The following is a 12,870-nucleotide window of genomic DNA, read 5'->3' as shown; positions in this document are numbered from 1 at the left end:
ATATTTAGACATTCATGGTCTCTGGAGGACTTTTCAATACTAACTTTTCCTCTACCATGAGAGAACTTTTGTGAACTCTATCAACAGCTACTGGGTGGATTGCCATAAGATTTGGTTTACATTCATATCTGGAGGATCTTGATGAGTGATCCTCTGAGTTACTGAGTTACCATCTAGTACTCGTCAATACTTTGGTTTCCAACCAACTGCATGATGACACACTAAGATGGTGAATACGTTAAACATTATAACGGCAAAACGTTAACATGTTAGCATTGCCGTTTTAGCATTTAGCTGAACATTAGCTACAGAGCTGCGAGCTTCTTTGCCAAAGTTGCCGTCTTTTTTTTAACAACATCATTTGTCTTTTGTTCTTTTGCCAAACGCTGTGAGTTAAACATGATGTCTGGATGCAGACTACAAGTTTTGAAATATGAATCTACAATTAAATGAGCATGTGAAAGTACCACTAAACGGCCACTACTATGTGGATTTCCAAAAACAGCTAAACTGACAAGAGTTACAAAGGAAAGGTAAAGAATGTACTTTAAAACAGCTATATTAAGTAGTCTTACGAGAGATACCAAAGGAGTCCAAATAAAATCTCCAGAATATGACAGTATCTGTAACAATATGACCCATAAACATTCTACCTACACTGTGAGCGCTCTGCTACCTTGCTTATTTTCTGAATCTTTGATTGATACCCATATGATGTGCTTTGAATAGAAACCCATTTCACTATAAATAGCTTTCTCCAAATATGAGCCAAGCTTCTCCGTGCATGTTAACCATTTTGCTCATGAAGCATTCAGGAGCTCTGTTAATTGGCAGCCTGTGTACGGAGGCCTCTGAGTGGCAAACAAGGTGAGTGAGTGAGATTGTTCCTGTCGGGCAGGTAACAGAGCGTGAACATCCCATTAAACACCTCTTTCTCCTCTTGAGACCAGATTTTCTCTCATTCACATGGATCGCTGTGCTTTAGCCTGGCCTCTCCACCGCCATGCCTGCACTGTAATATCAGCAGGACTGAATACACATATGCCCCGAAATGATGTCCCTGGACTACAACCGGCCGCTGCTGCAGCTGCTGCAGTTACTCCGAGCCTCTGCTTAATCCAGCCCAAACTATTCAGTCATTGATTGCGGAGATAATTAGAAGAAGTTACAGCAAAGTCTGGGACCCCATGCAGTCAGCGCAGAGCACTCTGAAAAATGCTTTCAGGGAGAAAACACGGTGATGAATGTAGTGTTGCGTTACGTTTGTATGAGCCGGGAAAAGTGATGGAAGTAGATGTTGACTAAACAACCCCAGGGAAGACTGAAGACTACTGAACAATTTATGAGCTGTCATGAAATGTTGTCTTTTTTTCAGTGGGAAAATAAAAGTGATTACTGACGCTTGTCATGCAGTGGATTGGTTGTGCAAAAGGTGGGGTGTGTTACAGTTAGTTTATCTGTGCACACACACGCAGAGTCTTTAAATGAAATAGTTTTCACAGCATAGCAGCTGCGTAGTATACCCTCCACCCACCCACTCTATCTGTTTCCACCTGAGGCCAAGGTGAAGCCCTGTGGATTTACCACTTTATTTGTTGTTACTTTGAGCTGTAAATAGGCCGAGCCAGACAGAAGATTCTTTAACTACCCCCTGATGCATTAGAGCATCCTCTAAAGTATGTTTTTTCTCTGTGCTTGTATGTTTGGAAGCAAACATTCCTTAATGCAGCTTCAGTCCAGATTAACATTATTCAAAGCAAACAAATGAGAGAGATTTTTCAAAGCAGCTCTAATCTCCATAACGCCCTTGCTGCCACGCTTAAAGAAAAATATTTCTCATTTCATTGACATCTTCTAGGAAAATTGCCTTTCATATTCGGAATCCTGCACTCATTACATTAGCATCCGTTGTTGTCCTTGTAACTTTCCAGATAGTGCAGCACTCCTGCACAAACTCAGCTTTTATTTCTTCCTTCTGTCTCAACCTCCCGCAGCACTCACTCAGACAGATATGTGCGGGTATACAGGAAGCTGGCTCGCCGCTGCCGGTTCCGTCATGCCAGACTGAAAGATGAATGTCACCGTAGGCACTAATGTCAGTTGAGGGATGCCACCATAGATTCCACCCCAAGACATCTGGAATCCCAGGTGCCTGTCCCGCCAATCCAGGTCTCAGCTGCAGGAAGCCAAGAGTCCTCGCGGATGCCAGGAACCTCACAACGCCAGCCAAACCACACTGAAGCTTATCAGCTCCACCACAACCCTTTATGGGCCTATTCACCTCAATCAAAGCTGTTATTTAGGTAACGAGCCAAGATGGCGGATATCGCTGCGCTCCAATTACCCACTATGTCTCCTCCATCTTTCCATGCCAGCTTCCCCACAAGCCCTGATTCTCCTCAGCATGCCCAGCTGCTCTGGCGCTGCTCCGCTTCCTGAGTGTCTGTGCAGAGGGAGACCTTTCAGAACAGAAGGGCTCTGTCAGCGCTAGATTCACTCACAAGGGCTATTGATGACTGCTATGGTGTTCGGTACAGCAGGTCTTATCAATAGCAGGAATTTGTCTCTCAAAGTGTGATGCCAGTGGAAATCGCCGGTGTCCAGTCAGAGCTGCTGTCAGATGGTTTTAATTAACATGCAGATTGAAATGATTGCAGACGTTTGAAAACAGACAAACTTTAATCATCGTTTATTCTAAATTCCTGATCATTTGTCATCTGAAGAGTATTAACACTGCCATCTGCAATGAGAATGAAAGACTGCAAAATGATGTTTGGTGCAGTCAAGTGTTTTTTTTCTCCTGCTGACCTACAGTGTGAAACCTATTTTTGAAATATATCTTTGTCCAGTTCTATTTTTATTGCTTATACTTTTATAACATTGTGCCCAGCATAGCCTGCACTTTCATTCATTTCAAGCCATGCACGGCTCTGGGGACGGCTGCCTGTCTGTCTGCCTGTCTGTATGTCTGTCCACTGCTTTCATCCAGACTGAAATATCTCAACAATTATTGGATGAATTGGCACAAAATGTTTCATGCTGTGTTGCTGTTTGTAGATGCAGCTACCTGCCAACCCTCCAGATTCTCCTGGGAGTCCCATTTTTCATTGCCCCCTTCCCCCTGTTCCCCCACCGGCTACACATTTCTGCAACAATATTATTCCATAAATTCACCAGGATGCAGGAAAACTGTCTCTGAAATGGACAATTTTCTGGGGGAGGATCCCCAGATACTCTGGTTGGGTTTGGTCTTCTGTTGCTGTGATCTCTGGAGGTTGGCAAATATGCTGATCAACCAAACTTATTCATCCTCGACCACGATTATTGACTCGGTTTTCCATCTATAAATCCTGAACTTTTTAACAAATCTCCTGGGCACTGAGAACTGATGACCTCGACACCTGCAGTAGGTAATGTCACAGAAGGCCTGCTCATAAAAAGCACCAACTTCACCGATACTGAACTTCACTCTACTAAATTCAATTGGTGGCGTCCTTGCATTATGGATATATTGACTTCCCTATGTACACCGAGCATCCACTCTAACCTGCCGTCTGGATGTGAATGTGAGCGTGAATGTCTCTATGTGTCAGAAGTGTGATGAACTGGCGACCTGTCCAAGGTGTACTCCACTTCTCAGCCAATGCCAGTTGAGACTGGCTCCCACCCCTGCGACCCTGCAAAGGATAATCAGTTACGGATGGATGGATGGATGGATGGATGGATGGATGGATGGATGGATGGATGGATGGATGGATGGATGGATGGATGGATGGATGCTGAGCACCTCCGGCACAAAAAAAGTTATTTTTTCATATATATATTGTCATATATATTTTCTTCAGCCTCTTGGCAACTACACATCTTTGCTCAAATGTGCCTACAACAGTGCTTTTCATCTTGAGATGAGTGCATAAAGGCAATTAAGGATCGATTTACTTCAAACAAAGCAGCCCATTTTGTTCTCCAATTGTCTTCGGAAGGAGAAACAACAAAATGATATGTCCTGTAGTTCTTATAACTCGGATTAAATCTTAAATGCAGACACTTTATATTTTAGATTTTCAGTTTCTCTCAGGTCTTGGTTCACCATAAACAAGCAGGCCAGTGTGATCGCCACATGAGCTTCACATAGTCAAAAGTAAGAAGCCTGAAAGTGTTGATCATCATTAAGACCGCAGCCAGAGGGAAGCTGTATGTACACCGAATCAGCCTCATTCAGTTGAAGAGTTAAAGTGTTGGACAGATATAAATGGGCCTCATTACTGTTGTGTTCCCAGTTCAGTTTCTGGTTATTGCTGTATAAGTGAAGACCAAAAAGTTTCTAATTGCGGTCGTCAATAACATACGTGAGTAAGAAGAAGTAAAAAGAGCAGTATCTTATAAAGCATTGCCACAGTTGGAAATATGAACAGTAAAGTGTGCTGTAGCTAATATAGGATTATGAACTTTGCCAATGTTGGTAAAGATTTTAAGCCCACAGACCAGCTATAACACATCTGCTGTGCTGTCTGCCTCTTTTCAATCACAGAGTAAATATTGAAATTATCTTACAGAGGGAAAAACCTCGAGGTTAGAAAATGGAATGGATTATAATGTATAGAGTTAGATCTATGTCTGGATCTCGTGACGATAATAACTCATCCACCAGAGTAAACCAGAGCCTAAGGGTGGAAGCCAGGGTGGAGGTGAGGATGTTGAACAGCTGTATGAAGAGCAGCAGCTAGTGATCGCAGCAGTTAAAGCATCGCTTTCAGCTGACTGGTATGGACATGTTTTCACACAATGCACAGCACAATGGAAACAGTGGAGCAACTCAAACCTGGAAAAAAGAATAAAATTGTGGATGCTGCATTGACGTCTGGTCTGGTAGCTTGAGGATAAATAGTGATCAATATTTGGAAACATTTTTGTGTACACTGATAACACTGATTTAAACTATCGTGTTTGCTTCATAGGATTGGTTCTGTAGTATGCAGGTGGAAACAAAGTGCCTAAGTCTCTACCTTATTGTTACAGCTGTGCATGTTCCTTGTGCTGTTTGTCCCTTCTACTCTCCCGTCCTCCCGTCTAGCTCTGCCCAGATCTGCTACATCTGATTGCTGAATGAGGTGCAGCTGACGTGTGACTGAAGTGCTTAAAAGCTCCTGTGCCTGCATCAGAACAGAGGTTTCTGGCATGGGGACAGCTGGTCTGATTGACTCTCAGCATGGGATTTTTTGTTGTGTTGGGTGTTTGTGTGTCTTTATGTTGATAGTTTCTATGGCTCTGGTAGTTTTAAAAGTGTTCTTTATTTGTGGTTGAGTTGGGTCAGTGGTGGGTGTAGCATTTTATCTTTCTACATTTTGTATCCGAGCCACTGAGCTTCAGTATCCTGTAACAGATTGTTTTAAATTAGGCTTAAAATGATCTTTAAAAAAGACAGCATAGACATTAATAATTATTTCTCTCATGTGTCTGACTCAGGCTTAACCAAAAAGTGATATATAACCTTTAAACTGTAAGTCATTTGTCTGCGTTACCTGCAGGCTCTTTCTGCCATTGCTCTATGTCATTGTTTTGAAGCTGCAGCTCGGTCATGTGCTATTCAGGCCAGCTCTGAGTCACCACTTCCATCTTCCACAGCATTTAGTCTGGATTCCTGCTCTAAGTGTGCAGACAGAAGAGCAAAAAAAACCCCAGCAGGCTGTGTAAAACATAAATAAAACTTTTGATACATACTCAATTGAAAGCAGTTAATGTTTCACATCATCAACTTCATTGAGTTTTGTAAATATCTGCTTATTCAGAATTCAATAGTATCATGATTGGGTATGAAAGGGGCATTCTGGAAAAGCTCAGTCGTTCACAAGCAAGGGTGAAGTGAGGTTCATCACTTTGTGAACACATGATTGTATAAAAGATGTTACTGCATGGACTCAGGAACACTTTGTGAAACTATTGTCAGTAAACACAGCTCATTTGCAAATGATTGCTTTGTTTTTATTTACTTTTACACAGCGTCCCGACTTTTGGAATCAGGGTTGTATAAATGCAGTAAATAGAAGTGGTCTTGAAATTTATGGAGATGTTTTGTCAGAGAAAAAGAACCTGTAAAATGAATCTTTATGTGTGAAGGCTTTTGTATTATTTAGAAAGCTTCTTCTCAAATGAGCTTAAATTTTGCCCTAAATTGAAGCTATAACTCAGAAATTCCAGCTCCTATTGAGGAACATGAGTCATAAAAATAGCAATGCTCTCATCTCAACCTAAAACGTCATACCTCCATCATTCAGGCACAAGCTACACTATAATAAAGTTAGGATTTTCACAGGGGCCAGTCAAAATATTGGATACTTTTTGATATGCTACTTATTTTTGCTTTCTCCAGGTCCTCTACCATTATCTTCAGGAGTAGCACTTGAGTGTCAGTTGTACTTAACTCTCCTTAGAGTGGCCGCCTCTCTGCTCTGATTATCCAGGTCTGTCTCACTGGCTGCAGCTCTCTGCCCAACACCCGACAGCTCTGCTGGTAGCACTAGAATTATAAAGTTGCATAAGCTGCTGATATACATTCAACAGATCTCCTCAACATACCCAACAGACTCCAACTTATTGTAAATACTATCATAACAAAGCAAGTGAAAATATTCAAAGTATATCCTTGAGCAATATCCCTGAAAGTGAAATGTTTGAATCAATATATGAAAAAATAAAGAGCAATGGAAGTCATAAAAATGGATAACTTTTAAACCAAACTTCAAACAAACCAGAATATTGACTTTGTGGAAACTTTTACATCCAAATGGCTTGGTTTCACTGCAGAGCTGACAGTTATGCTGGGAAATGTGCCCGTATGCCTGTGAATCACTGTGGATAGTATTTGTGCATTCACAAAGTCAGGACCCCATTTCTTGTCACCCTCTAAGACTAAGCAATTCTTCAACGCTGTTATGGATCATCTGTTTCTGTCGCAGAGTGTGTGAGATGTACCTGCTTTCCCTCAACCTTTCTAATGTATTTTTGCTTTTGATTGTCATTGCTCACATACTTTTAACATAACATTTAACACCGGTCTATGAGATATCCCTTTGCATTTTGACACAATTGAGAAATTATTAAATGTTATCTGGGAAACTCGCTTTCTTTGTGCACATATCAGTATGGGAATATAACCAGCAAAGAATATAAATTTCATGCTGGCAGAATCACAAATAAAAAACTGTGATACACACAAAGGCATCAAATCACAAACATTTGGACAGGGGGTGTGAATCCCCCTTTTTTTTTCTCTTGCTCCACTACATGGCTGCAGTTAACCTTCCAGGTTGGTGTCAATTAGACAGTATAATAATTAATATACTATATCATGTCATTTATGTAGTAGTTTGACATATTAAGAAAAATGCTTATTTGCTTTGTTGAGAAAAGTGAGATGATATGTTTGATACCAATCTCATGTCTCTCTAGTAAATATTAAGATATAGCAAGCAGCCATTAGCTCAACACAAAGAGTAGAAACAGGGGAACCAGATATGACTATGTGCCTCCCAACACCTCAAAGCATTAAATCAAATTTTCCTCTGTACAAAAAAAAGGTGTAAAATTAATTTCAGCAGAAATGTCAGCTGTTTCCCCTTGTTTCTCGTCCTTATGTTAAGCTAACCAGCTGCTGTTGAGATGAAGACTCCTTGGGTCCATCTTTCCAAGGCTGTTACCAGGTGGAGCCAACAGTTTCAGGTCCTGAGCCCACAAAATACACTCACAAGTTAACAGTAAAGCCTGTAAATTCAATTCTTGCGTCAAGGTCTGGGAATATGTACTGTGGCCTTGCCAGCTCTTGCCCAGACAGAGCTTATTGTATACTTACTGCACTCAGCTGTAACTAAATCCTGCTTATTGCCAGTTGTGAAAAATAGCTGATTACATACATCATGCATTTTGTTTATTTGAGCCTGAACTGTAAATGTGATGTCATTTGATATGAACAGGAGTCACCTAACTTGAACTAACCCCCCCTCCACATCACTTGCTTTGTCACCAGTTGAGCTTTAAAATGCAGCAGTTGGGTCTCTATTAAAGATTTAACACTGTCTGCCATGACAACATGTATATGGGATGGATTTTAGGAGGACAGAGTTCATATATTGCAAATATAATAACTTCATGGAAGAGGTATTCCAATCATTTAACTTAAAGTTGTAATGATACACTACTAAAATTTATATTCACCAGGTGAATACAAACACGACCCCAAATCAACGCTATGTTACTCCATAACTGCCTGCTGTGTAAATAGACTGTTTGCTAACAAGCTCACCCTATCAACTTAAAAGGTGGTATGTCCTTTGCCCCCAAGTGGCCAAAAAATCAATTATTGCAACTTTAAGTTGAAGTAAATATGTATCAAGAACAACATTTTCAAAGTAGCCAGTAGATAGAGATGTCAAATAAATACAGTGACATAAAAAGCAACACATCTTCATACCTAAATGATTGAATAAGTAGATTGCCGATGACCCCAAACTCGACAAATGTCATACTGGAGAGTACCAGCAACAAGCCAGTATGACGGAGGTGGGCTTTTGCAGGTTAGGTGTATGAAAAGATAGTGGATTAAAATAATTCTAGCAACATACTTACATAGCTGCCTACGTGAAGAAGCTTAAAATGGGTTGATCAAAAGTTGGACAAATGTGTTTTGACATCACTCACAAGCTCATATTTCCTGTTTCAGGCAATACTTTTTTTCAGCCTTGAAGGAAAATGCTCCCGCTGTACATTAGGTCTCTCTTCAGATCTGGTGGTTGGCTTTCATCTGATATTTTCCCACAGTCCCCTATTGTTGACCTATGTTATTTTTTCAGATATGACTTTTTGAAGTTATTTGCACAGGTTTAAAAAAAAAAAGCTTTTCACATATTTTGTAAAAGGACAGTGAAGACCTTGTTGGTATAAATACGCCTGTAGTCCTGTCGGAAAGATTTCTTCATTATTAGAGAGTCAAGTTAAGGTTCCACTAACATCTCATGACCCACCACTAAAAAAAAAAGAAAGAAAGAAAGAAATTAAAATAAAAAAAATGCTTTTCAATTTCCCCAAGGCACTGCTATTCATTTTCATTCCATTACAGCATCCACTATCCTGCTGGTTTGCTTCTCTGCTGTAACCGGTCAAGCACAGAGTGAATGACTAAAACCACAAAGACTGACAGTGACAGGTTAGATAAGAATTTTAACAAAAGACATGAAGAGTGCCATGGCGCTAGACGAGGACGTCTGACTGTGAAGGCTCTATGAAAGTTTTTTGACTTACAGACGCACATTTCCAGACACTGATGGCAGGGGACAGGAGGTAATAAGTAAATAAGTGTAGGTGGTGGATGATGCATGTTCTCGGATTGATGTAGCTGCTATTTCATGATTTCCAACCTCTTAATACTGCTGGTGCAAAAACCTGAATCAAGCAGTGTTATAGCAGTGTCATATTAGTTAATTTTCTTTCATATGCTTTATTAACTGCGTGACAGCTGTGAATGTTACATGTTCATTACAGTGTCCCATGTGGAAAATCCATCACACCTGGTTCAGAAGATGGCTTATACTAACTGAAAAGTGTTTTCAAATATTATTTGACCCAGGTCTCAGTCTTGGTTGTGGGAGCATGAAGCAGCATAGCTGATATCTCATTAGTGGCAGAGTAGAGGTCAGGGTGAAAAACATTGCACTCATCACCTGCTGGATGACAAATGAAGCCCTTCATGAGGCACAGGAAGGGAGGAGATGAGGGAGAAAAGAAAGTTAGAGAACGAGAGAAGTCGACAGATAGGTTGTGGAGATGGATACAGGCAAGAGAGAAAACAAGACGGTGGGAGTTACTCTTATTATTGCTTCTTCTGGTGCATCTCTGTAACATCTTTCATTTTTACACATTGGAAAGTTTTTTATTTTAACTGCCATTTTTGGGATCTACAACAGGAGGACCCAGCATCCCTCCAAGGTATGGTTTGTCTGTTTGATTAATGAAAGCACTCAACATAGGCAGTGAAACACTTAAGGGATTCATGCTCATAAGAAAATTGATTACCTTTAACTAGAAAACAATGGAGAATGAGGAGGTGTAATGACTGGGCACCTGTTTTACTTCACGATCATTACAGGGTCCAGGAAAGCAATCATGGTGTTTTGTAAAACTCTGGTATTAATGACTGTTATAAGCGAGAGTAAAACATCACTAAAAAACACACATTAGCGCCTTAGAAGACTGATTACTGGCATCATACAGCAAAATGAAGCATTAATATCACAAAGATAGGAGGCTATTCTGTTTTGATTAAAATGAAGCCTTCTTGCGCACAGCCATCCTTTTCTTTGGAACTCGGCAATCACAAGAACAAGACAAGTACATATGCGAATCTTGAGTTAAGCTAATCATTCAAGATGGTTTGGGGATTAATCAGTGTTAATTTGTACCCTATTTCAAAAGCAACCGGTAACTCATCTTTCTCTACTTCTTTACAACTAACAATTAGAATCAGGCTTTACTGCTCTGGATTAAACCAACTCTTTCTCATTTCACCACCCCATTAGATTCATCCTCTGCGCTAATGGGCCTTGTGATGAGCTATTGATCTACAGCAAGGTGTCTCAGGAAGTAAGAGAGAGGACTACACCAAACAAAACCCACCAAAAAAGAAAAATCTACAAAGTAACACAAGAGACTCAGCCTGGGTTTCCATATTCAATATTCAGTTTTGTATTCAACACTCAGAACTGACTGTGCTCCAAGCTCCATCCCCCTCCCTTACTATTGCTACGCCTGTCAAGCTTCCCATTCTACCATGGCACATAATGCAGTTTGATGATAACCGTAGCAGATTTATCACTCAGAATTCATAACAACTTTTGAAACAGCATGTCCTCGTTTGTACACAAAATCAAACAACAGCAGGCTTCTCATTTATAGCCGATAACTAGACTTAAACCGTTGACAACTGTAGCTTGTGGATTTAATCATCTGTAGCTAGCTGGTGTAAGTTTGCTAATGCTAAAACAACAAGTTTGTGGAAATCTCCACCTTTAGGCTGATTTGTTTCAGAACAAGAAGCCTGTAAAAGGGGTCCTGAATAAAAGGGAAAAAAAAAAAAAAAAATTCTAGATTGGAATGTTCGCGTACATTCTAGAAAGGAATTTTAGTGAACATTCCGGAACAGGATGTTCGCTAGATTCTAGATAGAATGCTAAAAAAGGATAAAGCTACATGTCTCAGGCATTGCTCTGGTATGGCAGGATAAGGATAGATAGCTCAAGTAGCTACTATATGCTAACATGACCTATGCAATAGAAAGGCATTTGAGGAAAAACCAGTTCCTTAGTTAAGAAAACAGCTCTATCTAATACAAATTTGAACAGAGCAGAATCTTTGCTCTCATGGTTAATGTTCCTGTCCTGAATGAGCATTTTTGTTGTTTGTTTGTTTGTTTGTTTGTTTGTTTGTTTGTTTGTTTGTTTGTTTGTTTTTTCTGACAGAACTTGTAAGCACACAAATAATACAGTAAATTCATGATACCTAAGACTAAGGTACTAATGTAAGATAGCTAGCTGGACATTCACAGCTTACATTAGAGCAGATGCCTCCAAATTTCGTTCCGTCTTTTTAAAGGTGAGAAGTGTTCTCGTTGCTTGAAAGTAACACAGGAACCCTTCAAGATCAAACTGGCCACGTGAATGCAAATGTAACAATGTGAACAGCTTATCTTTGCCAATGAATTCTAATCAATAATTAACTATTCTAGCATAAATGCTGGTTTGTCCTTTTTGATGGTGGTTAATTTAACCTCTGACCACCTTGAGGAAGAAGAAATATGATGAAATACCAGCAAAAATTGTCTTGCTTAGTAAAACTCCTCCTCAGCTACATGATATCAGTTATTAGTAATGAGGTTTTTTATTTCTAGTAAAGAGCATCAGATACATTAGGCGCAAGAGTGAGTGATGACAGTAATTAGGATGGAGTTGTCCTTTCTCAACCTCTGCTCTTCAACTTTCTCCAGACCTTTAAGGACTTTATTCTTTCTTCTTTTTTTTTTTTGCTCTGAATGAAAGATTAATAACATCCATCAGATGGGTGTGATTATTAATAAGGCCTCTGACTTGTATGAAGTGTAATCTTGGAGGAGAAAAGAGCTGTTTTGTGCTATTTACCTATACACTGATGCTTACAGAGCAGATGCCTTCCATCTACAAAGAGATGTGAATTATGATCAGCTATTTTGCTTGATATGCAGCCTGTAATTATCTTGAATCTCATTGATTTATTTCACATCCAGCTTGGCCAGACTCCCCACAGACAGTTTATACGGATATCCAGGCTCCGATTGGATTCTAGTGGTTCAAACATGGCTCTATTATATTTCCTACAGTTCTCCATTTATTCATTGTGTGCTTCGCCCGCTGCTTGGAAAGATTTGCAAGGCAGTAGAATCTGATCCATCCCAGAACAAATTGAGATGTACTGTACTTGCAGCGCTCAGCAGTAGGGCTATCCAGCAGCTCGGAGAAGCCATGTTGTGCTGACTAGACTTGAGCGCTCACCTCACTGCACACACCTACACAATGGACCTTTATTCCCATGTGCTGCAGAGAAAACCAAACAATTGTATTTTGTGCATGTGCTGATGCGCTTTAAAGTTTAAAGGGTTCACAAAAATTCACTGGATCAAAGTCTGGATCTGTGTAAGTACATCTTTGTAGATGCACTATATATGCGGACACTGTATGCAAGAAAGAGGACACGATGCTAAAACAGAGGAGAGGTTTAAGAGTGAGCTGAGAAAGAGCAGGTACTAGCGTTGCTCACAGTTTTTCTGTCAGACAGAGGGAGCAGCAGACA

Source organism: Chaetodon trifascialis, chromosome 18, assembly GCF_039877785.1.
Source record: "Chaetodon trifascialis isolate fChaTrf1 chromosome 18, fChaTrf1.hap1, whole genome shotgun sequence".
NCBI classification, from domain to species: Eukaryota; Metazoa; Chordata; class Actinopteri; order Chaetodontiformes; family Chaetodontidae; genus Chaetodon; species Chaetodon trifascialis.
This window is presented reverse-complemented; position numbering follows the sequence as displayed.